A 24,645-nucleotide genomic window follows, 5' to 3' on the forward strand; every position below is an offset into this window, starting at 1 on the left:
ACAGTATTTTGCTTTTAATACCTGTAATGGAAATGAAGTGCTTTATAAAAGTCAGTGAGGGGCTTCCCTGGTGGCGCAGTGGTTGAGAGTCCGCCTGCCGGTGCAGGGGACACGGGTTCGTGCCCCGGTCCAGGAAGATCCCACATGCCGCGGAAAGGCTGAGCCCGTGAGCCATGGCCGCTGCGCCTGCGCGTCTGGAGCCTGTGCTCCGCAGCGGGAGAGGCCACAACAGTGAGAGGCCCGCATAACAACAACAACAACGAAAGTCAGTGAGTGCATTATAAGCATATACAAATAGAGTGGAAGAACTACAAAGAAAATTTCTACAGAAAATATTTTTATTTCTTCAAAAGTGGCAATAGAAGAAATACTGCTGGATTGGAGTATGAGTTCGGATAGTTTCAGTTGCAAAATTACAAAATCTATGAAGATAAATTACTGAAGGAATTTATTCATTTATGTATCAGAAAAATCCAAAGTTAGGGCAGCTTCACGCAAAAGTTGATCCAGAGGCTCCAAGATAGCATCAGTAATCTTTTTTTGTTTTGTGTTGTGTTTTGGACTTTGCATTCTCAGTTTCCTAAAGCAACTCTGTCCAATAGACATATAATGTGAGTGACATTTGTAATATTAAATATTCTAGTAACTATGTTTAAAAAAGTAAAAGTAGGGCTTCCCTGGTGGCGCAGTGGTTGGGAGTCCGCCTGCCAATGCAGGGAACACAGGTTCGGGCCCTGATCCGGCAGGATCCCACGTGCCACGGAGCAACTAAGCCTGTGCACCACAGCTACTGAGCCTGTGCTCTAGAGCCTGAGAGCCACAACTGCTGAAGCCCACGTGCCTGGAACCCATGCTCCACAAGGAGAGAGGCCACCACAATGGGAGGCCCGTGCACCGCAACGAAGAGTAGCCCCTGCTCACCACAGCTAGAGAAAGCCCGCGCGCAGCAGTGAGGACCCAATGCAGCCAAAAATAAATATTTTTTTAAAAAAAGTAAAAAGAACCAGATGACAATTTTAATAATGTCCTTCATGTAACTCGGTATGTCCAAAATATTGTCATTTTAATATGTAATCAGTATAAAAATTATTAATGAGATATTTATTCTTTTTCATGCTAAGTCTTCAAAATCGTGTATATTCTACACTTAAAACACATCTCAGTTGGGACTAACCACATTTCAGGGAATCAGTAGGTACACCTGACTGGTGGTTGCTGTAGCAGACACCACAGTTTTAAAACTTCTGCTTTATCTTAATGCTGCTTCTCCCCATTTCTTCAGGTTGGCCACCTGCAGTCATGGAAACGTCCAGGCCTGGAGTTTTCTTTGTTGGGGTATTTTTAAGCTATGAACTCAGATTCTTTAATAACTGTTGGACTGTTAAGGTTGTTTCTTTTCCTAGTTTATATATGTCAAGGACTTGACATATATATATATATATATACATATATTTTTTTCATCTAAGTTGCTGAATTTATGGGCATAGAGTTTTTTTTACTTTATTCTTTTCATCTCTGTAGGATCTCTGGTGATGTCCTTTCTTTCATTATCAAAAAACTGTAACTGATGGAATGTTCGTGCTTCATTTGAGTGTATAAATACCATTTTACCACTGGCACACTACATTTAAATGCTTCCAACCTTTCATTTAGTTAAGTGTCTAAAAGTAATAAAACTGAGATCATTCAGAAACAGTCATTTTCTGGGACATAAGTGAACAAATAACTAAAAAAAGGTCTACTGATGGTGTTTATGGTTATGTTATCAAAGTCATTTAAGCACCTGAATTCAGTGAAGACTTCTAAAGTCATAATCCAGTTTTAAACAGCAGGAGCTTTTTATGAAGACATTATCTAAACATTGTAGCAACTTTTAAAGCATTGCTGTATTCTATCAGTTCTAAATTGAAAAAGTAGGGAATTAAGAAAGCAAGGAAGTTATTTTTCTTGACCAAAGTACCAACAAAGGGGAAAGTGGCAGACAGAATACTGATTGCTCAATGTCCCTGTCATAGCCAACTTTCCTTTTATGATGAAAGATTAATCCTGTAGTGAATGTAAAAGAAAGATGTAGAATATCCACAACCTGAATGACCTGTTCATAATTCTGAAAGTCAAAGTAATATATGTATTTACCTTTCTTTCGGCAAAAAACATATCCTTGAAAGGTAATAAATAATTTGAATATTTATATGCCAAATCTGTTTGCAGATGTCCTAAGGAAGAACAGGTAAAGTGAAAAAAAAAATCCTGTATTAAATACTTTCATAAAATGAATACTCAAAGACTTAGAAAAATTTAGTCTTTGTTGATCTTTTTTAAAGTTCAAAGGTAACTGTAAATACAAATTTTGTTTAGGTAAAACTTAACATTATCTTAACTTAAAAATGAAGGACTTCGTCAAAAAGATCTTTCAAATGTTAAATATTATAAAGAACGAGAAAAGTGTTTTTTTCAATAGCTAGGCTTAGAGATGTATTGCATACAAAATTGGCTTATGAGTAAACAATTATGTTTATTGTGACAAATATAGCATTTAAAAAATATTTCTTCCAGGATTTACCATTAGCTGGGTAAACTTAACAGCAGCTGTAGCTTCAAATTTGTGTGTTAACCTTTTATTTACATTCTTTCTTCAGTCATTCATCAAGTCTCTATTAAGTTCCTACTCTGAACAAAGCACTGTGGTGGGGCCTACAGTTGTGAATAAGACAGACTTGGTCACGTCAAACTAATAAGTCCTTCATATTTACTTGTAAATTAAAATCCTATGCAATATCTGCTTAAAGTTTGAATATATTATCAGTTTAATTATTAAGAGAATTTTTTGTGTGCAAATTCAACATTAGCTGATGTGATAAACACACATTTATTTATACTCATACATATTTATTTACACTTATACACATATACATACATGTATTGGCATGTTGGAACTTTATAAACAGAGTATAACTCTGGAGTTAAGTTACCTGAGTTTGAATTCTCCATCTACTGCATACAAGCTGTGTGATCTTTAACAAGTTAATACTGTTACCTGCCTGATAGGGTTGGATTAAAGGAGTTACTTGGTGTAAAGCACATAGATTTAGTGCCTGTTAAATACTTAGGGTTCTGTTAGTGGTATCAGTTAGGATGTGGACTAATACCTACATTTTGTTAGAAAATAAGTGATTTGTTTGTTAATTTGAAAAAATTAGGATAAAGCCTGTGGAATCTCTATTAGCTGCAAATGAGCTATTTCCTATGTTAATTGTCATTGTTATGTTGGTTTGGACTTTTTTCTCCAGTTTGACTTGACAAGCTCTATCTCCATCTCATAGGCCAAAACTATATTACATATATGGCCACCTTTATTTTCAAGGGAGCTTGGTGACTCCCATTGCCATTATGAACAAAATCAGAGGTTTGTTAGTAAGGAATAAAGGAAAAAAAGATTTTCAACAAGCAGTTAGCAATAATGTCTGTCATAATTATTTCTGTAGAATCATTTTTCTTTCTCTGTTTTTAGAGTTCATATCAGGAATTTCCTTTCTAAGCAAAACAATAAAGGAATTATAAAAAATAAGTGTTGGAAATAATTCATTATTTTATAATATATTGTGTACCATGTACCATCTTTATATAGCCTTAAATGACATAGTGATGTTATAAATGCAGATTGATAGCTACTTTGTTCTAGATATTAGGTGACCTTGACTCCAGTGAAATTTTAACTTAGCCTCTCTTTTCTGGAGAGGGAAGATGGTTTAAGTACATCCTATCATTTGTACTTTGAGGGACTAAGTTATTTTGGCACTTCTTGAAATTTATCCCATCACTGTTTTGTTCTAACTTAATAGAAAAGACATAATAACTGTTAAGCTATTGTATGATTGGATTAGGTTATGAGCTTTATCTTTTTTAATGATTCTGTAAAACATGTATTCATTTATCAACACTGCCCTCGTACCCAAATATTTCCATGAACAAATTCATGAACAGACATTTATTGAACACCTAGTATGCTAGAGACTGTGCTTAGGTTTTAGGGAAAAAAATAGGAATGAAGCAGAGTCCCCTCCTTAACCTTTTAAGATTTACTGTCTGATGAAAGAGATAGGAATATAAATGAAGTGAGCCCATAATGGAAATATGCCCAAGGTGGTATAGAAGCAAAGAGAAGGAAAGTGCTCAATTCTGCTTTGATTTTTGAGAGGGGAGTCGCAGAAAAGTTTTCATCTATCTTTTGGAAGAGTAGAAGTTCTATAAAATAATGAGTGCATGAAATAATAATAGTGAAGAACATAGGATAAATGAAATTGCTAACTTAAGTGGATATTTATTTGATTTCACTTCCTATCTTGAATTAAAGAATAACTTAGTCTTAGATAAACTAGACTAAACATGGAAGAAAACTCTATGTATTCTAGTGTAATTTATAATAAATGGTTCTGAATGCCTATGAGTTTGTGATGACAAAAAAAATCTTTAAAATGAACATTTCATAAACACTTAGATCATATATAAAACAAACATTTCCACAGTTCCTTTGTCATCATTTGATATCAAAATGATGAATTTTGACCTTTTCTTCTTACTTTGTCACACAGTGAATAGTGTTGTATAAAGGAAACCTGTAAAGGTTCTGGAAAGATTTTAATATATTTCTGTACCTGTAGGTAAAATAGACATTAATGGATAATACTAACGTAATAATGCAGTGAAGCATTAACTATGGTTGACCAAATGAAACAACATGGTTAGGAGTTACTTTAATAAAAACTTTGATAACTGGATATGTTTCATTCATTATTCAGTGTTATAACTGCAAAATTACTCTAAGATGTATACCTCATTTGAAATGTAGAACGTGTACCATAATAAATAAAACATGCTTAGAGTTAATTTTAAAAGACATATATAGGGGGCTTCCCTGGTGGCGCAGTGGTTGAGAGTCCGCCTGCCGATGCAGGGGACACGGGTTCGTGCCCCGGTCCGGGAAGATCCCACATGCCGTGGAGTGGCTGGGCCGGTGAGCCATGGCCGCTGAGCCTGCGCGTCCGGAGCCTGTGCTCCGCAACGGGAGGGGCCACAACAGCGAGAGGCCCGCGTACCGCAAAAAAAAAAAAAAAAAAAAAAAAAAAGACATATGTGGAGCTTATAGAAATAAAATTATTATATGTTATCTTTTATATTCCAGGACTACTAAATAAGTACAAAAATACCAAACCTCTCTCCTTGGGTAGCTTATCATTTATGGAGGTAGAGACCTCCTCAAAACTGTTAGTGATCCAGGCAATACATGATAAAGTGTTAAATTATACTAAATCAACAAATGAGAGGTACATATAAAGCTAACTATTGCAAAAGTAATATTTAGAAGAGGAACAATAGAAAAGAGAAGTAATTATGAACTGAAATCTTCCTGAAAAGCTTCAGGGAGGAGGCTGGACCCAAGCTTAGTCTTGAAATAATAGAGCATCACCTTGGTGGATGTTTATTTTTGAGTTCTGCTTTTTTCAAGGACTTTATCTTTGCAAAGACAAATTTATGCTTTGAGAAATCAAACAAATCATTCTTTTGTATAATGGAATCTTTGTGGCTCACCAGTAGTTGTTAACCTGGGTACCACTGAAATCTAAAAATTGTGAATTATAAAAATAGAAATAGACACAAACACACACATACAAAATTTTCATGTAATTTCAAGCAGTTCTCAGACTTCCTCTTAGGAACTCACCAGGCATTAATCCTATAATTGTTTTTCTAAATTGTTCTTAATCTTTGGAACCCATAAAGTTGTGTTTGTAGAGAAGTGACAATATATTACTACTAAATTCTATCAACTACTACTATGAAATTTCTTTTATCTAGAGTGTGTTCTGATAGCAGCCACACTTTTCTGGAATAATAATAATTTATAGTTTATAAAGTGATGGCCACATACCCAATCTCACTTAACACATGGAGTAATAATGTATGAAGGCTTGTAGGTAAGCAAGAATTATCCCTTTTTTGCTCCTGTTCTTTTTAAAAGCTATTTTTATTGTGGCAAATACATATAAAGTTCGTCATTTTAACCATTTTAATGCATATAATTCAGTGACATGAAGTACATTCACAGTATTTTGCAACCATCAGCAAGCACAGTCCAATTCCAGAACTTTTTCATCACTTCTGAAGGAAACCCTGTACCCATTAAGTAATCACTCCCAATCCCTCCTTCCCCTTAGACCCTGGCAAGGACTGATCTACTTTAAGTCTCTATGGATTTGCCTATTCTGGACATTTCACATAAATGGAATCATATACTGTATGGCCTTTGTGTTTGGCTTATTTCACTTAGCGTAATGTTTTCAAGGTTTGTCCTTGTTATACCATGAATCAGTACTTCATTCCTTTTCATAGCTAAATAATATTTCATTATATGGGTATACCATATTTTGTTTATCCATTCATCATTTAATAGATAATTGGGTTATTTTTGTCTATTATGAATATTGGTGCTATGGACATTTGTTTACAAATTTTTGTGTGAACACCTGTTTTTCATGGAATTATTGGATCATATTGTAATTCTGTGTTTAACTCCTTGAGGAACCACCAAACTGTTTTCACAGTGACTGTACCATTTTACATTATCATCATCAGTGTGTGAGGGTTCCAATTTATCCACAACTTCATTAACACTTGTTATTTTCTTTTTTTCAAAAAAAGAAATTTAGCTATAGAAGTGGGTGTAAAGTGGTATCTCATGGTTTTGATTTGCATTTCCCTAATGACTGATGTCATTGAGCATCTTTTCATGTGCTTGTTGGTTGTTTGTATATCTTCTTTGAGGAAATGTCTTTTTAAGTCCTTTGTCCATTTTTGTATTTGTTTGCTTTTTTGTCATTGAATTTTAGGAGTTCTTTATATATTCTGAATATTTACACCTTATCAGATGTATGATTTGCAAGTATATTTTCCTATCCTGTGAATTGTTTCTTCACTCTTGTGATAGTGTCCTTGTGATAGTGATTCACAGAAGTTTTTAATTTTGATGAAGTCCAGTTTACCTAATTTTTCTTTTGTTGCCTGTGCTTTTGGTGTCATACGCAAGAAATCCTTGCCAAATCTAATGTCATAAAGATTTTCCCCTATGTCTCCAAGAGTTTTATAATTTTAGCACTTTTATGTTTAGATATTTGATCCATCTTGAGATAATTTTTGTATATGGTGTTTTGTTTTTTTCTATAGTTGAAGAAAGTTTAGTGTGAAGTCATGGATAACATACAAATCATCTGTCTTATCAGTGATTTTTCTTCTAGACCATGGATTGATAAACTATGGCTCACAGGTCAAATCTGGTTCACCATCTGTTTTAATACAGCCCATGAGTTAAAGAATGATATAATTTAAAATTTTTAAGTTAAAAAATTTTAATAGTTGAAAACAATAATGTAAAGTGAAAATTTCATTGTCCACGAATAAAGTTTTAGTGGAACACAGCCACATTCATTTGTTTATGTATCATTGATGGCTGCAAAGTATATCAGGTGTTTTGTGTAAGTGACTAAGAACTGAGCCCCTGAGTCAAGATTTATATCAGATCAACCTGGTTTTCAGAGAAACTTCTGTGCCGCTGCTGCCCAGCCCCCCCAAGGTTGTTCTTCTTAATCCTAGTTTTGTTCTTTTTAAACTAGAGGTGTATAGTTACTATTTAATCCTTTTTTTTTGTTTCATTATTGGCAAACAGTAGATTATTGCCTGCTTTCAGCTATGTGGTGGTGATAGGAAAAATGTTTTGAAAGCAAGTGGAGTTCTGTAGGTGCAAATTAAATGTGTTAAAGTACTGCAGGTTAAGCACCTTGACTTGTTCAGAAATATTTTTTAATACATTTATTTATTATTTATTTATATTTGGCGGTGTTGGGTCCTTGTTGCTGCACGCGGGCTTTCTCTAGTTGTGGCGAGCAGGGGCTACTCCTCGTTGCGGTGCTCAGGCTTCTCATTGTGGTGGCTTCTCTTGTTGTGGAGCATAGGCTCTAGGCACGTGGGCTTCAGTAGTTGTGGCACATGGGCTCTAGAGCACAGGCTCAGTAGTTGTGGTGCATGGGCTTAGTTTCTCCACGGCATGTGGGATCTTCCAGGACCAGGGCTTGAACCCATGTCCCCTTCATTGGCAGGCAGATTCTTAACCACTGTGCCACCCTGGTCAGAAATATTGACTCAGCCTTGAAAGTTTGACTCAAACTACCTATAACCCTAACAATCTTTTGTGAAAAATCTCTCTTATTTTACAGACATCTGTCTATACTGTTTCTTCCTTATTGTGTTGCTTTTTTTTCTTGCATTTTAAATAAGAGGCATCCTTTTTTTCAAAGAAATCTTTTTATTCAATCCTTATAAAGTCAGTTTTTCTGTATTTTTAAAATAAATATAATTTAAAAATAAACTACATGTAGCTAAATATTTTATCTCAACTGTTACTTTTGGTGACTTTGAATCTACTTGTTGTAGATACTTAGGAAAAATGAAAGGTTGGAAGCAGTTAAAGTGTATTGTGCAATGGTAAAAATGATGTTTATCTACTAAAATGAACTGTAAACATTTAATTAGTTTTAGTTTTTGATGCTGATTTATTTGATTATAATAAGGTGAATCTCTATTTGTTTCTTGCCTTCTAAAAGTTTTGGTAAAACACTTAAATATAAACACATATAGCAGGAGAGGGTTCAACATGGTTACATAGGAGGAAACCAAACTAACCTCCCACTGACAAAACAAATCTACAACTACGTATGGAATAATCCCCTCTGAAAGGGACCTGAAAACTAGATGAACAGAGTCTCCAAAACAAAAAGTCAAATGACAGCATCAAGACGGGTAGGAGAAACAGAGATATCATTATGCCAAATGTGGGAAATTTTCCAAACACATTTTATGAAGTCAGCATTACCCTGATACCAGAACCAGTCAAGGACACCCCCCCCAAAAAAAATGACAGGATAATACTCTTGATGAACACGGATTCAAAAATCCTCAACAAAATGTTAGCAAACTATATCCAACAATACATTAAGAGGATCATACACCACCATCAAGTGGTATTTATTCCAGGGTTGCAAGGATAGTTCAACATCCACAAGTCAATTAATGTTATTTATCATGTTAACAAAATGAAGGAAAAAAATTAAATGGTCACCTGAATAGATGCAGAAAAAGCATATGACAAAATGCCTTTTGCTGTGGCTAGAACTTCCAATACTATGTTGAATAAAAGTTGCAGAAGTGGGCGTTTTTGTCTTATTCCCAATCCTACGGGGAAAGCTAATAGCTTTTCAGTACTGAGTATGATGTTAGCTGTGGGTTTGTCATATGTAGTGTTTATTATGTTGAGGTATGTTCCCTTTATACCCACTTTGTTGAGAGATTTTATTGTAAATGGTTGTTGAATTTTGTCATTATGCCAAGGGGAAAAAAACACATCCCAGACATGGCAATTCACAATTAGAAAGGATTGCAAAGGTACAGTTATGTTCCCCAAGGAGTGATGGATTTGAGCTCCACATCAGGCTCCTCAACCCTTAGATACTAAACAAGAGACACAAGCCCTCAAAACACCTGGCTTTGAACACCAGTAGAGAATCCATCCAGGAAAACTGTAGAACTACAGGGAACAGAAAACCCACTCTTAAAGGGCTTGCATGCAGACTCACTTGACCAGCACAGAAACACTGGTTTGAAACATGCATGGACCATTGGAGAAAGGAACACACTACTAATCGTGAAGCATCTGACAGAGAGGCAAGAGAACGAGCTGGGACACTCCCCAAGGACTGAAACACTGGTGGGAGCCATTTTTGTGATCTCAGGTGTCACTGGCAGGTGACATTTTGGGAATCTCCATCTAACTTGTTAGCACCAGTGGGTGTGTTCCATTGAGAGCCCCACTCACTCTGCACCTCAGCTGTGCCTCACAGCCTGCTGGGCAATAACCCCAGCCACTAGCACCCACAGCCACTGCTGCCAGATCCCACAGCCATTCCAGAGGCTAGCTCTACCCACCAGTGTGCCACAGCAACAACTGTGGACCCGTGACAACAAGAGGGTGCATGCAGTTCACATAGGAGACACCCCTTGAACCCTTGGCTCTGTGGCCAGGCAGGATTGCCCTTCTGAGCCCCATGGGACATCTCCTACATAAAGCCACTCCTTCAACACTGGGAGAGGTAGCTGGTTTACCAAATATGTAGAAACAAACACAAAAAAATGAAGAGACAGAAGAATATGTTCTAATCAAAAGAACAAGACAAAACCTCAGAAGAAGAAGTAAACAAAACAGATAAGCAGTCTACTTGATAAAGAGTTAAAAGTAATGGTCATAAAAATGCTCACTGAACTTGGGAGAAGAATGGGCCAACACAGTGAGAACTTTAACAAAGAGATACAAAATGTAAGAAAACACCAGACGGAAGTTATAAATGAAGTGAAAAATACACTAGAGGGGTTCAGTAGCAGATTGGATGAAGTAGAAGAACAAATCAGTGAGCTGGAAGACAAAGCAGGGCATCCCTGCTCATGAATTGTAAGAATTAATATTGTTAAAATTAATTAAAAAGTAATTTACAGATTCAGTGCAATGCTTATCAAAATGCCATTGGCTTATTTCACAGGACTAGAACAAATAATCCTGAATTTTGTGTGGAACCACAAAAGACCCCAACTAGCCGAAACAATCTTGAGAAAGAAGAAAGCTGGAGGCATTGTATGTTCAGTTTTTAAACTATACTACAAACTTATAGCAATCAATATAATATGGTACTGGCACAAAAACAGACACATAGATCAACAGAACAGAATTGAGAGCCCAGAAGTAAACCCACAAATATATGAACAGTTAAACTATGACAAAGGAACAAAGAATATAAAATGGAGAAAGAACAGTCTGTTCAATAAATGATGTTGGGAAAAACTGGACAGCCACATGCAAAAGAATAAAACTTGACCACTATCTTATGCCATACCTAAAAATTGACTCAAAATGGATTAAAAACTTGAATGTAAAGTCTGAAATCATAAAATTCCTAGAAGAATACATAGGCAGTAACCTCACTGACATCAGTCTTAGCAATGTTTTTGTGGATCTGACTTCAAAGGCAAGGGAAACAGAAGCAAAAATAAACAGATGAGACTACCTCAAACTAAGGAGCTTCTGTATAGCAAAGGAAACCATGATAAAAATGAAAAGGCAACCTACCAAATGTGAGAAGATATTTGCAAATCATATATCTGATAAGGAATTAATACCCAAAAGAACTCATACAGCATGCAACCAAAAACCAACCTGATTAAAAAGTGGGCAGATGATCTGAATAGACATTTTTCCAAGGAAGGCATACAGCACACAGGTAGCCAACATGCATGAGAAAAGATGTTCAATATCACTATCAGGGAAATGCAAATCAAAACCTTAATGAGATTGAATGGCTATTATCAAAAAGACAAGGAATAGGGACTTCCCTGGTGGCACAGTGGTCAAGACTCCGTGCTCCCAATGCAGGGGGCCCGGGTTCGATCCCTGGTCAGGGAGCTAGATATCCCACCTGCATGCCGCAACTTAGAGTTCGGATGCCACAACTAAGGAGCCCATATGCCGCAACTAAGGAGCTGGCAAGCCGCAACTAAGGAGCCTATGAGCCGCAACTAAAAGCACAACCAAATAAATAAGTATTAAAAAAAAAAAAGGGCTTCCCTGGTAGCACAGTGGTTGAGAGTCCACCTGCCGATGCAGGGGACATGGGTTCGTGCCCCAGTCCAGGAAGATCCCACATGCCACGGAGCAGCTGGGCCCATGAGCCATGGCCGCCGAGCGTGCGCATCTGGAGCCTGTGCTCCGCAATGGGAGAGGCCACAACAGTGAGAGGCCCGCGTACCTCAAAAAAAAAAAAAAAAAAAAGACAAGGAATAGCAAATGTTAGAGAGGATGTGGAGAAAAGGGAACCCCTGTGTACTGTGTTGGGACTGTAAACACAGTCCCAACAGTATGGAGCCACTATAGAAAAACAGTATGGAGAGTCCTCAAAAAAAAAAAATTAAGAATAGAACTACCATATGACCCAGTTATTCCATTTCTGGGTATTTATCTGGAGGACATGAAAACACTAATTCAAAAAGATATATACACTTCTATAGTCACTGCAGCATTAGGTACAATAGCCAAAACCAAAATATGGTAACAACCTTTATCAGTGGATGAATAGATAAAGAAGATGTGGTGTGTGTGTGTGTATACACACACACACAGACACACACATAAACACATATTACATACAAAGGAATACTACTTGGCCATAAATAAGAATGGAATTCTGCCATTTGCAATAACTTGGATGGACCTTGAGGGTTTTATGTGAAGTGAAATAAGTCAGACGGAGAGAGACAAATACCATATGATTTCAATCATATGTGGAATCTGAAAAAAAAATTAACAACACAAAACAAAAATTCAAAGATCCTGAGAACAGATAAGTGGTTACCAGAGGGGAAGGGACTTGGGGGGTGGGTGAAATGGGTGAAGGGGGTCAACTGTATGGTGATGGATAGTATCTCAGCTTGTGGTGGTGATCACTGTAGTGTGTACATATGTTGAACTATAATGCTGTACACCTTAAACGTATATGATAAAAATAAATATGAAAGAATTTTGAAACTTTATTGGTGATTATACATACATACCCACTCCCACCCCCAAACATACAAACACATTCATTTAAACGATTGATGGATTAAGTATATTAAATTTCTAATGTTTGATTGTACCTTTGATTTTGAGAAAATACCTCTGTCATAAAATTATAATGCTCCTGGAACTTCATGACTTATTCCAAGTCTAGTTTAAGAGGCATTCAGTTTAATTCATAATTTACTGGAGTAGACATTGTAAGATAAGGCTTTATTAATATGAGTTCAACAATCTGTTTTATTGATAATTTTTTCAATAGCAGTTTTTTGTTTTTTTTTTTTTGTCTGTTTCCATACATGAGGCACAGTTAAATAGTGGAAAGAACAAGGGTTTGAGTGATAGAAGACCTGAGTTCTGGTTTTTGCCTCCCCCATTTGGTTGGAGTGACCTGGACAAATCATTTCTGCTCCTTGAGTCACTAGCTCTTTGATTTTTTTTTTTTTTTAACATCTTTATTGGAGTATAATTGTTTTACAATAGTGTGTTAGTTTTTCTTTTACAACAAACTGGATCAGTTATACATATACATATTTTCCCATATCTCTTCCCTCTTGCATCACCCTCTCTCCCACTCTCCCTATCCCACCCCTCTAGGTGGTCACAAAGCACAGAGGTGATCTCCCTGTGCTATGCAGCAGCTTCCCACTAGCTATCTAATTTACATTTGATAGTGTATATATGTCCCTGCCACTCTCTCACTTCGTCACAGCCCACCCTTCCCCTCCCCATATCCTCAAGTCCATGCTCGAGTAAGTCTGTGTTTTATTCCTGTCCTACCACTAATCTCTTCATGACATTTTTTTCCCTTAGAGTCCATATATATGTGTTAGCATACGGTATTTGTTTTTCTCCTTCTGACTTACTTCACTCTGTATGACAGACTCCAGGTCCATCCACCTCATTATAAATAACTCAGTTTCATTTCTTTTTATGGCTGTGTAATATTCCATTGTATATATGTGCCACATCTTCTTTATCCATTCATCTGTTGATGGACACTTAGGTTGCTTCCATGTCCTGGCTATTGTAAATAGAGCTGCAATGAACATTTTGGTACATGAGTCTTTCTGAATTATGGTTTTCTCAGGGTATATGCCCAGTAGTGGGATTGCTGGGTCGTATGGTAGTTCTATTTGTAGTTTTTTAAGGAACCTCCATACTGTTCTCCATAGCGGCTGTATCAATTTACATTCCCACCAGCAGTGCAAGAGGGTTCCCTTTTCTCGACACCCTCTCCAGCATTTATTGTTTCTACAGTTTTTGATGATGGCCAATCTGACCGGTGTGAGATGATATCTCATTGTAGTTTTGATTTGCATTTCTCTAATGATTAATGAGGTTGAGCATTCTTTCTTGTGTTTGTTAGCAATCTGTATCTCTTCTTTTTTTTTTGCGAGGCAGAGACAATCTTTAATCAGATAATCCATTCAAAAAATATAAAATTGCCATTGGAACAACTACGCTGATGAACTACTACTATCATAAACAGCTACTATTAAGAAGAGTTGCATGGTGCCATGCATGCCAGTTTGACCTATCTGGGACGTCAATGAAGACTTCCCTTGAGCCAAGATATGAAAGATGAGTAGAAGTTAACTAATCTTTGCGGGGAGAGAAAATCATTCGAAGCAGAAACTCTGTGGCTACTTGGAGTTTTACAAGAATAAGGATCAGCCAGTATGATAAGAGGAAAAAATCTGATGGGTGTGATACAAAATGAGGCTAGAAGGGTAGAATTGGGTCAGATTACCCATGGTCTTTTATAACATGTCTTCAAGAAATTGTCTTTCCTAAGAGCAAGTGTTCTAAGCAAGCTGAAGGATATGTTTTGAAAATTTTTACTCTGGTTTTTCCGTAAATTGTGATTGTGGGAAGGGAAGTGAGGCAGGAAGAATATGGACTGATATAAGAGAGGTCATAGTAGCCTGCAGTTGGATGGTAGTGGTGGTGATGATGGCAAGTGATGGAAATAAGTGATAGATTCCAGAAATATTTAGGAAATTAAATTTACAGGACTTTGAATGGGGGAGTGAGAGAGTGTAGGGTATAAGGATAACTTCAAGATCTGGCTTTTTACAGTCTTCATGGAGGGTATTATCATTTACTGAAATAGGACAGTTGTTTTTATTGGCTTATTTATTTAAAATAGGGAAATTGGGGAGGGGAAAACATTTACGCGTTCCCTTTGGACCTGTTTGAGATTCATGAGCTGTCAGATATTTATGTCTTTATCTCAGAGGTGAAATCTGAGATGGAGAAATAAATTTGTGAGATTCACTCTGACTACCCATTTAACAGTGAAACACTACCGTCCTGTGCCCCCCACACTCTTCTGATTCTTCCTCCCGTGCTGTCCCCCTGCCACAGCACTTATTTTCTAACATACTGTGTCCTTTGTCATATGATACATATATATGTGTCCCATATTGTCTATGTTTATGTATATTTTAAAATATCCTCCCCCAAATCCCGACAGGTGAGCTCCAGGAGGGCAAGAATTTTTGTCTGTTCATTGTGTCTCTCAGGTGCAAATCAGTGCCTGGCACTTAGTAGGCACTAAGTAGGCAAATATTTGTTGAATGAATGAATGAGTGAATTAATGAATGAATGAATGGAGTGAGATAGGAAAAGGGATATTTCACTGTTTTTAGGAGATAGGAAGAAATAACAGGGTGGATGTAGTTGTTGTTTGTTTTAGCTTTACATTTTGGAAAGATGTCAGAGTTCTTGCCTGATGGTTATGTTCTCTAAAGTTATATAAAATGTCATCATCTCACAGTGAGAGAAAGGAGCATCTGTCAGAGGATCAAGGAAAATTGAGATTTGCAATAGCCATGGTGAAGTGTGGGAGAATGCATTAACCAGAGAAATGTAGGATTGTTTCCTTGTGTGGAGAGCTCCTTTGAATTCAGCAATGATGAGTTAATAATGGAATCAGCTTGCCCTTTGAAGATCTTTCTCTAGTAGTTGCTTGGCTGCTCAGGTGCAGTCATGCATGGAGAAAGTGGATAAAATTGGATATCTGAGTTATTAATTTTGGTGGAAGAGCATTTTGAATGATGATCAGAGTCCAAGCTTTTACCTTGGCAGTGGATGGATAAAGTGGTGTGAAGGAGAATATCATTGGAGATGACCTGAGGGCATATCCTTGGGAAGGTAGTTTTCTTGGATCTGAATGTTATCTAAGGTAATGACAAGACTTAAGGGAAGGAGGCTGTAACCTGGGTGTCAAAGATTTAGGCAAATATGAGGAGAGACCGGTAGGTTAGGAAATGATAGCAATGAGGAGGGGAGAGATGGCAATATAGGTGAGAAGGCCTTGAGCATCAAAGAAATGGGTTGTTTTGTTTACTTTTTAAAAAATATTATGGTAGAAGAATAAGTCCTGGAGGTTACACTGGGACCAGGGCCCTGAGGGTAACTATGAGGAGGAAAAAAAACAAAAAGAAAACACATGGAGAAGCGGCCACCATGTGAATGGGCTGCAAGGAAGTATTGTACTCAGGGGAGGGCCAACTTTGTTTTAAAGTAAAGAGATACAATCAGAGAAAAGCTGGAAGATGAAATTTCCTGGTTATTGTTGAAGACAATGTCAGAGGGCACTTGGAATGATTTGGAAGGTAGAGTGAATTGGCTGGGAAGTACATGGCATCCTGGCAATAGACTTTAACAGCATGGTGAAAGGCACTGTGGTCTTAGTTTCAGCTACTGTTTTTTTTTAAATTGAAGTGAAATTCACATAACATATATTAACCATTTTAAAGTATACAACTTAGTGGCATTTACTGTGTTCACAATGTTGTACACCCCATTATCCCCCAAAGAGATCCCTTACCCATTAAGCAGTCACTTTCTATTCCTCCCTTTTGGATCAGCAGTCTTTGTGAGGATGATGGGCACTGAGCCTAATGGCAGAGAAACATGAGTCACTTGGCTGGTTGATGGTGGACTTAGAGCACACTCGTTGGAATGTGTGGTAGAGGCTCTAGAAACTGGATGTGCTGCTGTTGCTTCATCTTGTAACTCATAAAACTCACATATTTTGGAAACCAGACTCTTTATTACTAAAAATAGCTCCTCTCCATCTGAACTTAGGTATTTCTCTCAATTTATACCATAATCCTCCCAGCAACTGAGGACTACGCCCTGGTAGCCTTTTTACCTCTTCCACAGTTATCACCATACTCTTATAAATTTCTTCCATCCTTTCCATCCCCACTGCTATCACTATAACCTGGGTCCTTATTAACTTATGCCTGAACTTTCATAACAAGTCTCCCTGCCTCCAGTTTCTTTATCCTCTAATGGATGGTGTGGTCCATTTTAGATACTGCTGATAGATATTTATAACCTGGTATTCAGGGCCTTCTACAGTCTACGCTTTCTCTTATGGTTGTTTTGTTGATCAAATGAGATAAGTGAAATATTGCACATATATCAAGTATTACTATAGGTATTAGACTTCATCTTTGCCCTCACTGTTACCTTTATCAGCTTCCTGTTTCAGTCAAACTGGTCTAGTCAGTATCCGTGAGCATACTTAGTGCTTTTTCCCTCCCTTGGCATCTTTGTTACAGTAGTTCCACTTCCCTGGAATGCTCTTCTCCCTTTCTTTTCACTTATATAATTCCTGCATCCTTTATGAAGTCTTTACTTGTTTGCATTTCATTAATCATTCATTTGAAATTAGTTGGAACATAGAATATTATACCACTCATTTGGCATTAGGCTATTCTGCTTTAAATTATTGTTTGTTTTTAACTGTATTTTAACTATCCAGATAGTTGTAAAAGTTTTGAGGGTAGGAACATGTTACCCAGCACCTAGCTGAGTATTCTGAATCTAAATTATTGACAATTGATTTGTGATTATGATATTATGCGGTATTGAGAGAGTCACCAGAAATCCTTTTAGGAAATACTTGTCTGCCCTTTCTCCCCAGCTCCCTCTTTTTGCTTTTGTTTTTGTTAACACATTGCTTTTCAGCATGATATTTTAACTAAAAGTGATTTTTTTTCCATTGAACTTGATATTAGTTTATAATCTTAATTCAGGTGGGGAGAGTTAAAGTTAGATCATTTTTCAGTACTTAATAATTTCATATGATTAAATAATTAGCAAATGTAGGAAGTTATATAGTGACTGTTGGAAAGTCTGTATTTGTCCTTCACCCACCAAGTTCCTTTGGAGACCCCTTCTTATGTAATGCTATTTTTAGATTGTTGTATATCCTTACAACTTTTTTCTATGCAAGTACATAATCTTATTTTCAGTTCCTTTTTCAACAAAGGTAGCACATTATATTTGCTTTTCTTCATCTTATTTGATAATTATATAATGGAAATTTTTTCGTATCAGTACATAGAGAACTTCCTCATTCTTTCTAAACATTTGTGAAGTATTGCATTGTGTGGTTGTATTACGCTTTATTTACGTTGTTCCATATTGCTCATTCCACTTAGATTTGACTAGGATGAAGATAGCACCACATTTTTCTATTGTTGTGCATTTAATTACTACTTAAAAGAGCCATAACCAGGATGATACCTATAGAGGAAATAACAATGACCTTCAAATTTGTGTTTTTTATACACTTGACATAGCAGATTTCAATGAAATTCAAGAAAAATCATGTGTGTTGAATGCCTGCCAGATACTGTAGAAATGTTTTTATTCTCAGAAGTTATAACAACTTTTTAAGAAAGCAAAATCTTTGAATCTGACATACGTGCCTAAAATATGAATTTCTCCTTTTCCTAGTGAAAAATAACATACAAGTTTTGTCGATCATGTTAAATGGAGACTGTTCCATGAATTGCTCAGGAAATTGCTTTGAGTTCAGTCATGAGAAACTGCAATACAAAAAGTGTAGTGAATCAGTCCCAAGCTGGGTCCCAAGAAATTAGAAGCTCCCAAGAAGCAGGATTGTTCTGAATGGCAGGGTCCTTCAAAGTGAAGAAGATGTGGAGAAACCAGAAGGTTTTAGTTGTATGTTAGGCACTCCAACTGAGAAGAACTAGAATTTAAGGTAGCTCTCTGACTGGTGTGCAAACCAAGGCTCTGCAAACTTCCAGAAAGAGGGAAACCAGAGATAGGAAAGGAAATATGTAACAGAGAGGGAGAACTAAAATGGTAAGCACTGAGGTGACAAAAATACATTTTGTAGATAAGCATAAAGCAGCAAACTAAGAGGAAAAATTCAGATAAGCTAGAAATCTTTGGGAAAGGAAACTGAGACAAGGAACTTTCAAGAGGTATCCAGGAATTGATACAGATTTTGCCTATTTCTGGAAATAATGCACAATAACAAGTACCTAAATATTCCGAAGATCCAGATTAGAGTATTATTCCTGAATGAAAGTATATTGACATACTTTAGAAAGATCTTCAGTGATCAGTATTGCTCCTGTGAAATGGTTTTGCTTTAAAGTTAATTCTCAAGTAACCAGAGTATTTAGCAAGGACCCATCCCTGATCATTCCAGTTAAGTACAATTTACTGTAAATAATTGTTGATGAGGTCACATGAAAGACTTGAAATAATAACTTTAATACTGAATTTTCTTACTGAGAGTTGAATTCTGGGTAATTTTGTTTGGCTTAGTACTCATAGTGTCTCTTTTTACTTTTTTCACTTAAGTAATTGCATATATTTGCATATAAGTGCGTATCCAAAGTGGTATGTTTCATCTACTGAATGCCTGTGAACATGGATTCCATTCTTCATCCATCTGTTAACCTGTTTACCAAAAGCTATATAATTATGTGAAGTTTTATGCATGTATTTATTTGGTCATTAAATAACATTCATTTCCACTTTGTGATTAGTACTGAAATTAAGATACAGAAAAAAAAATACAGTTACTCTGCTGCTCTGTGAACTTAAATAAGAGCTCCTAAGTCCAGGATGTCACATTTCAGACAACCTTAAATATTCTCAAAAATTACTTCAGGTTGCAGCATGAAATTTCCCCATGCCTGGAAATGTTATCATATACAATATGGAGTGTTATAATAAAAGTTACACAGTAAAACTTTTCAAGTGTGCCGTCTTCATAGCATATTGTTTATTGATTTTCTACCTCTACATTGTTGTCGCATTGAGTATATCCCCATGAAGATGGAACATGTCTCATTACAGAGTCCATCTGCCTCTCTTTCCATAATACTGTAAAGACGTTCCTGGTGTTCATGTGGGCACAGGTGGAAGACCTTACTGAAAGACCAAAATCACTTAGGCTCCCTGACTCAATAGTATTGGAGAGCTCCCATTCCATATGTTGGCTTTCTTTGGAGAAAGTGCCCTCTGATTATGCTGGACCCACTTCTTATCTTAATAAACAAAAAAAAATGTGCCTTGCTTTGAGACCCAATGACTGGTAATTTAGACTGGTTTTTAAATAAGGAATGTACCAGGAAATATTTTGTTTCTTAAAGAAATAGCTAAGGTAGTTGATATTATCTGATGAAGGCATGTCCTTCAAAAAGGTATGTTGGTATATAATTGCGATCTCTCTGTTGTGATCTGTGTCTTCAAACTATTTTCAGTTGAAAGATTGGATATTATTGAAAGAGACATTCAGAATTTAATGATTTTTTTAAAATGAACTTATTATCAGCAGTGTCATTTTTGTGTGAAGTGAGTGCACACGTCATTGGAAAGACCATTCAAAATTACAAAATATATGTCCATGCATAGACCAGTTTAAGAGTAATGTATAGATTAGTTTCCTAACAGTCATATATCTAACATTATAGCAGTGGTCTATAAATGTAAGCAAAGTTAATAACTCTTTTACTCTGATTGAAAATTTAACACTTTGACCTATAGCTAATCTGTTGTTTTTCTGTTTTTTGGTTTTTTTTTTGTTTGTTTTGGTACGGGGGCCTCTCACTGTTGTGGCCTCTCCCATTGCAGAGCACAGGCTCCGTGGCCATGGCTCACGGGCCCAGCTGCTCCACGGCATGTGGGATCTTCCCGGACCAGGGCACGAACCCGTGTCCCCTGCATCGGCAGGCAGATTCTCAACCACTGCGCCACCAGGGAAGCCCTGTTTTGTTTTTTTTTAATAGATCTTTATTGGAGTATAATTGCTTCACAATACTGTGTTAGTTTCTGTTGCACAACAGAGCGAATCAGACATATGCATACACATGTCCCCAATATCCCCTCCCTCTTGAGTTTCCCTCCCACCCTCCCAATCCCACTCCTCTAGGTCATCGCAAAGCACCAAGCTGAGCCGATCTCCCTGTGCTATGCTGCTGCTTCCCACCAGCCAACTATTTTACATTCGGTAGTGTATGTATGTCGATGCTACTCTCACTTCGCCCCAGCTTCCGCCTCCCACCCTGTGTCCTCAAGTTAATCTGGTTTTTATCTTTTATTTATTACTCATTTGTACTTGTTCAATAATCCCCAAACACTTGGGATTCACAGTGCCAATCAGAGTTGAAAGAGAGCCCTGAAGTGTAGCAACTGTTGGTCTAGAACCAAACCAGAGACCCACAATAGCCCTCTGACTCCTCTATATCCTGATATTTATTAATCAACCAACAGTAACAGTGCACCCACTTTTATCTGACCTCTCTTTGCAGATGCCTTCTCTATGTCAAGACAAGTTAGTACTTTAAAATGCCAAAATGCTTGAGTGACAGTTTCACCTAATGTGGCATAATTATTCTGTTGTTTGTTTAGTTCAAATGGTCTAGGAAAAAAGACACTGCATGCAGTGTTGTAGTCTCCTTTTCATTTACTGTTATATCCTGAACATTTTCCATGCCATTAGGTGTTGATTTCCAAAATTTTTCCTTAGGAATATATATTAATGAATTCTGTGTGTCATAATATTGGGTTGGCTAAAAAGTTCATTCGGGTTTTTCAGTTTACGGGAAAACCCGAATGAACTTTTTGGCCAACCCAATATATTTAACAATCATCTTGCTGGACATGTGAGTTGTTTCCAGTATTTCTTTATTCTAAGCAGTCTTGTAACTTAATATTTGCACATACCTGTACAGATACAGATATACTCCAAATTTACAAGTCTTTTATATAAATATATATAATCTCATTTTAATATTTTCTCTACTTGTGCCTTCACACATATGTAAGTAAACCTGCTTTGGTATGTTCTTCTGGTATAGATTTCAGTAAAAATAATTGATAACCTTACATCAGAAGGATAATTTCAATTTCCAGTCAATTATATAAGCCATACACGTGATGTCATCGAAGACCTGAGTACTCGGGAAAGGCTTTTTGAAATATTAGTATTTACAACTGGACCTTTGTGTAAGTACTCTTGGTTGCATAATCAATGGGTTTCTCTTTTTCCTTCCTTGCAGAGCTCTCATTTTGTTCTTGTGTAGGTTGGTGTACCTATACATGACACTATCTGTGGCTTAAAAACACTAAGACATTGGTTTCTCAGTGGAGATGGCAGAGTGGGGAAAAAGAAAAAGGGCTCTTTGCTAAAGATTATTGGTCTTCAATTAACTTATTCCAGAGTTGCCTTATCTTCCAGACTTCTTGTTTTATGAAGTAGCAAATGTTCTTGTAGTTTAAGCCATTTTGAGTGGTGCTATTACTTGCTCCTGAAAGCATATTAGTGAAACTTTGAGAGGTAGAAGTGGTTTTGAAAAAGATGAAAAATCCTGCACGTAACATTTTCAGTGGGAGAAATCACATAAGCAAAGGTGAGAACATGTTCAAGGAGTCATCAGACTGATGGACATATATAAGTTTCTCATGTCTTCCACCAGAAAAGGGAGAGTTGCCATATCAGACTCCGTTTTCAACAAAAGTGAGAATCTCAGTTCTAAAGAGTCCTTTAGGAATCTCAGGGAAATCTGAAGACTTCTTACCTCAGTTTCTCCAGCAAGCTTGAAACTTGGCTTTTAGGTTTAAATTGTATGTCTAATTCTATGAAGAAAGTTATAGTCAAAATTCTGTCCCAGGAACTCGTTAGGGAAACACTAGTTTAGTGTCGTGTGCTCACACATAGCCCTGGTCTGTAGCATAAAGTGTGAGGGTTGTGCTAGCATGGAACCTATAGGTAGTTAATGGTGACAGTTCATTACATAGTACTTTTCTTGTGCCTTTCAAAATACTTAGTTCCCCATTAATGGGGAGGTGGATCTTTCTCATCCTTTCCCCCATGGGAGTAGGGCGAGAGTCCCAAATTAATACCTTGTCTTTACACAATTCATTAAGAAAACAAATATTTAAGCACCTCCTATGTGCCAGACACTGTTTAAGGTTCTGGAAATATAATGGTAAACTAGCCTGAAGTTATCCTTAACTTAGATAAGGCTGGGAGTTCAGATATATAAACAAGTAAATAATTTTAGATAGTAGTAAGTTCAGAAGAGTATATGTACGTCAAGGTTATGATGTAGTATTTTAAATTACGTGGGCAAAAAGGTCTGTCTGAGGTGACATTTGAATTGGCACCTGAATAGGAAACCAGGCGTGAAAAGAATATTTTAGGCAGAATGCAGTTAAAGACTAAAACAGGAGTGAGCTTGGGGTATGCAAGAATAAAAAGAAGGCAACTGTGCCTAGGGTTTAGGGAGTGTAGGGCAAAGGCTGAATCCTGTATGGCAGTGTAGATCATGATAAGGAATTTAAATTTTATTCTGTATACACTGGGGAGCCACCGTAGCATTTTAAGTAGGGACATGACATGATTTGAATTATAGTTTTAAAAGTTCATTTTGGCTAATGTTGAGAACGGTTTGTGTAAGCTCTGCTTTATAAAGAGAACAGATATTAGCAGACACTAATAGACAATGTAAAGCCAATATATAAATTATGGGAAGCCCTTATTTAAGTTCTTCTACCTTATTCCGTCCTTTTTTAATTTTTATTTTTTTACTTTTGGTTCTTTTTAAAAGAGTAGGTTTAGCAGTATTTTAATTGACATTAATCTTCCTTATGTTTTTCCCTTATCATCAGCTCCTTAGAGGAAAATCTGTTCATCTATTTTTCTATCAGAACTGAGTAGTTCCAGTTAATTACAGACTAACTAGCCACTTCAAAACTTACTGAATTGGACTTCCCTGGTGGCGCAGTGGTTGAGAATCCGCCTGCCAATGCAGGGGACACGGGTTTGTGTCCCGGTCCGGGAAGATCCCATATGCCATGGAGCGGCTGGGCCCGTGAGCCATGGCCGTTGAGCCTGCGCGTCCGGAGCCTGTGCTCTGCAACGGGAGAGGCCACAACAGTGAGAGGCCCGCATACCGCAAAAAAAAAAAAAAAAAAAAACCTTACTGAATTGAAACAACAAGGATTTATCATTTCTCATGATTTTGAGGGTTGACTGGGCTGTTCCTCTGTTGGTTTTGCCTAGGCTTACGTGGCTCCATCTAGGTGGACGTTTGGCTAAACAGAAGGTTCAAGATATCCTTACCTACATGTCTGACTGTCAGTTGGTGTGCCTTGGTTCTCCTCTGTGTGGCCTCTTAACTTCCAATAAACTAGACCATCTTCTTTACATGGTAATTTCATGGTGGTTCTGCCAGAAAGAGAAAAGCAGTAGTTTTCAGAGGCTCCAGGTTTAGTTTCGGACATTATTATTACCTCACTTCCATCACTTTCTGTTGGTAAAATAAGTCCCGTCAGATTCCAGTCCTGTCTCTTGATGTCTTGGTAGAGGGGCAGAGTCACATTGCAAAGGAGCAATGATTATGACCATCTACAAAAATAATCTGCCACAGTCCACTCTCTGGCCACTAAAATTTATATTCCTGTCACATGCAGATACACTCATCCTCTCCCCTAATTCCCCAAATCTGATTGCAACCTTACTCTCCAAGTCCAAGATCTCTTGATCTGCATCAGGTTCAGATGTGAATAAGGTTCCTCAAATTCAGTTCCTTTGAACTCTTGATTCAGAGACCTGTGAACTAGAACAAGTACCAAATCAGTGATCTAGG

The 24,645-nt window shown here is 37.0% G+C and overlaps 1 protein-coding gene across 9 annotated transcripts in view; it reads left to right on the plus strand.

Moving 5' to 3' along the window:
* Positions 1–24,645, plus strand: part of HMBOX1 (homeobox containing 1) — a 182,794-nt gene that overhangs the window by 31,404 nt on the left and 126,745 nt on the right. The window lies entirely within an intron of this gene.

This window comes from Kogia breviceps, chromosome 8, assembly GCF_026419965.1.
Source record: "Kogia breviceps isolate mKogBre1 chromosome 8, mKogBre1 haplotype 1, whole genome shotgun sequence".
Classification (NCBI taxonomy): Eukaryota; Metazoa; Chordata; class Mammalia; order Artiodactyla; family Physeteridae; genus Kogia; species Kogia breviceps.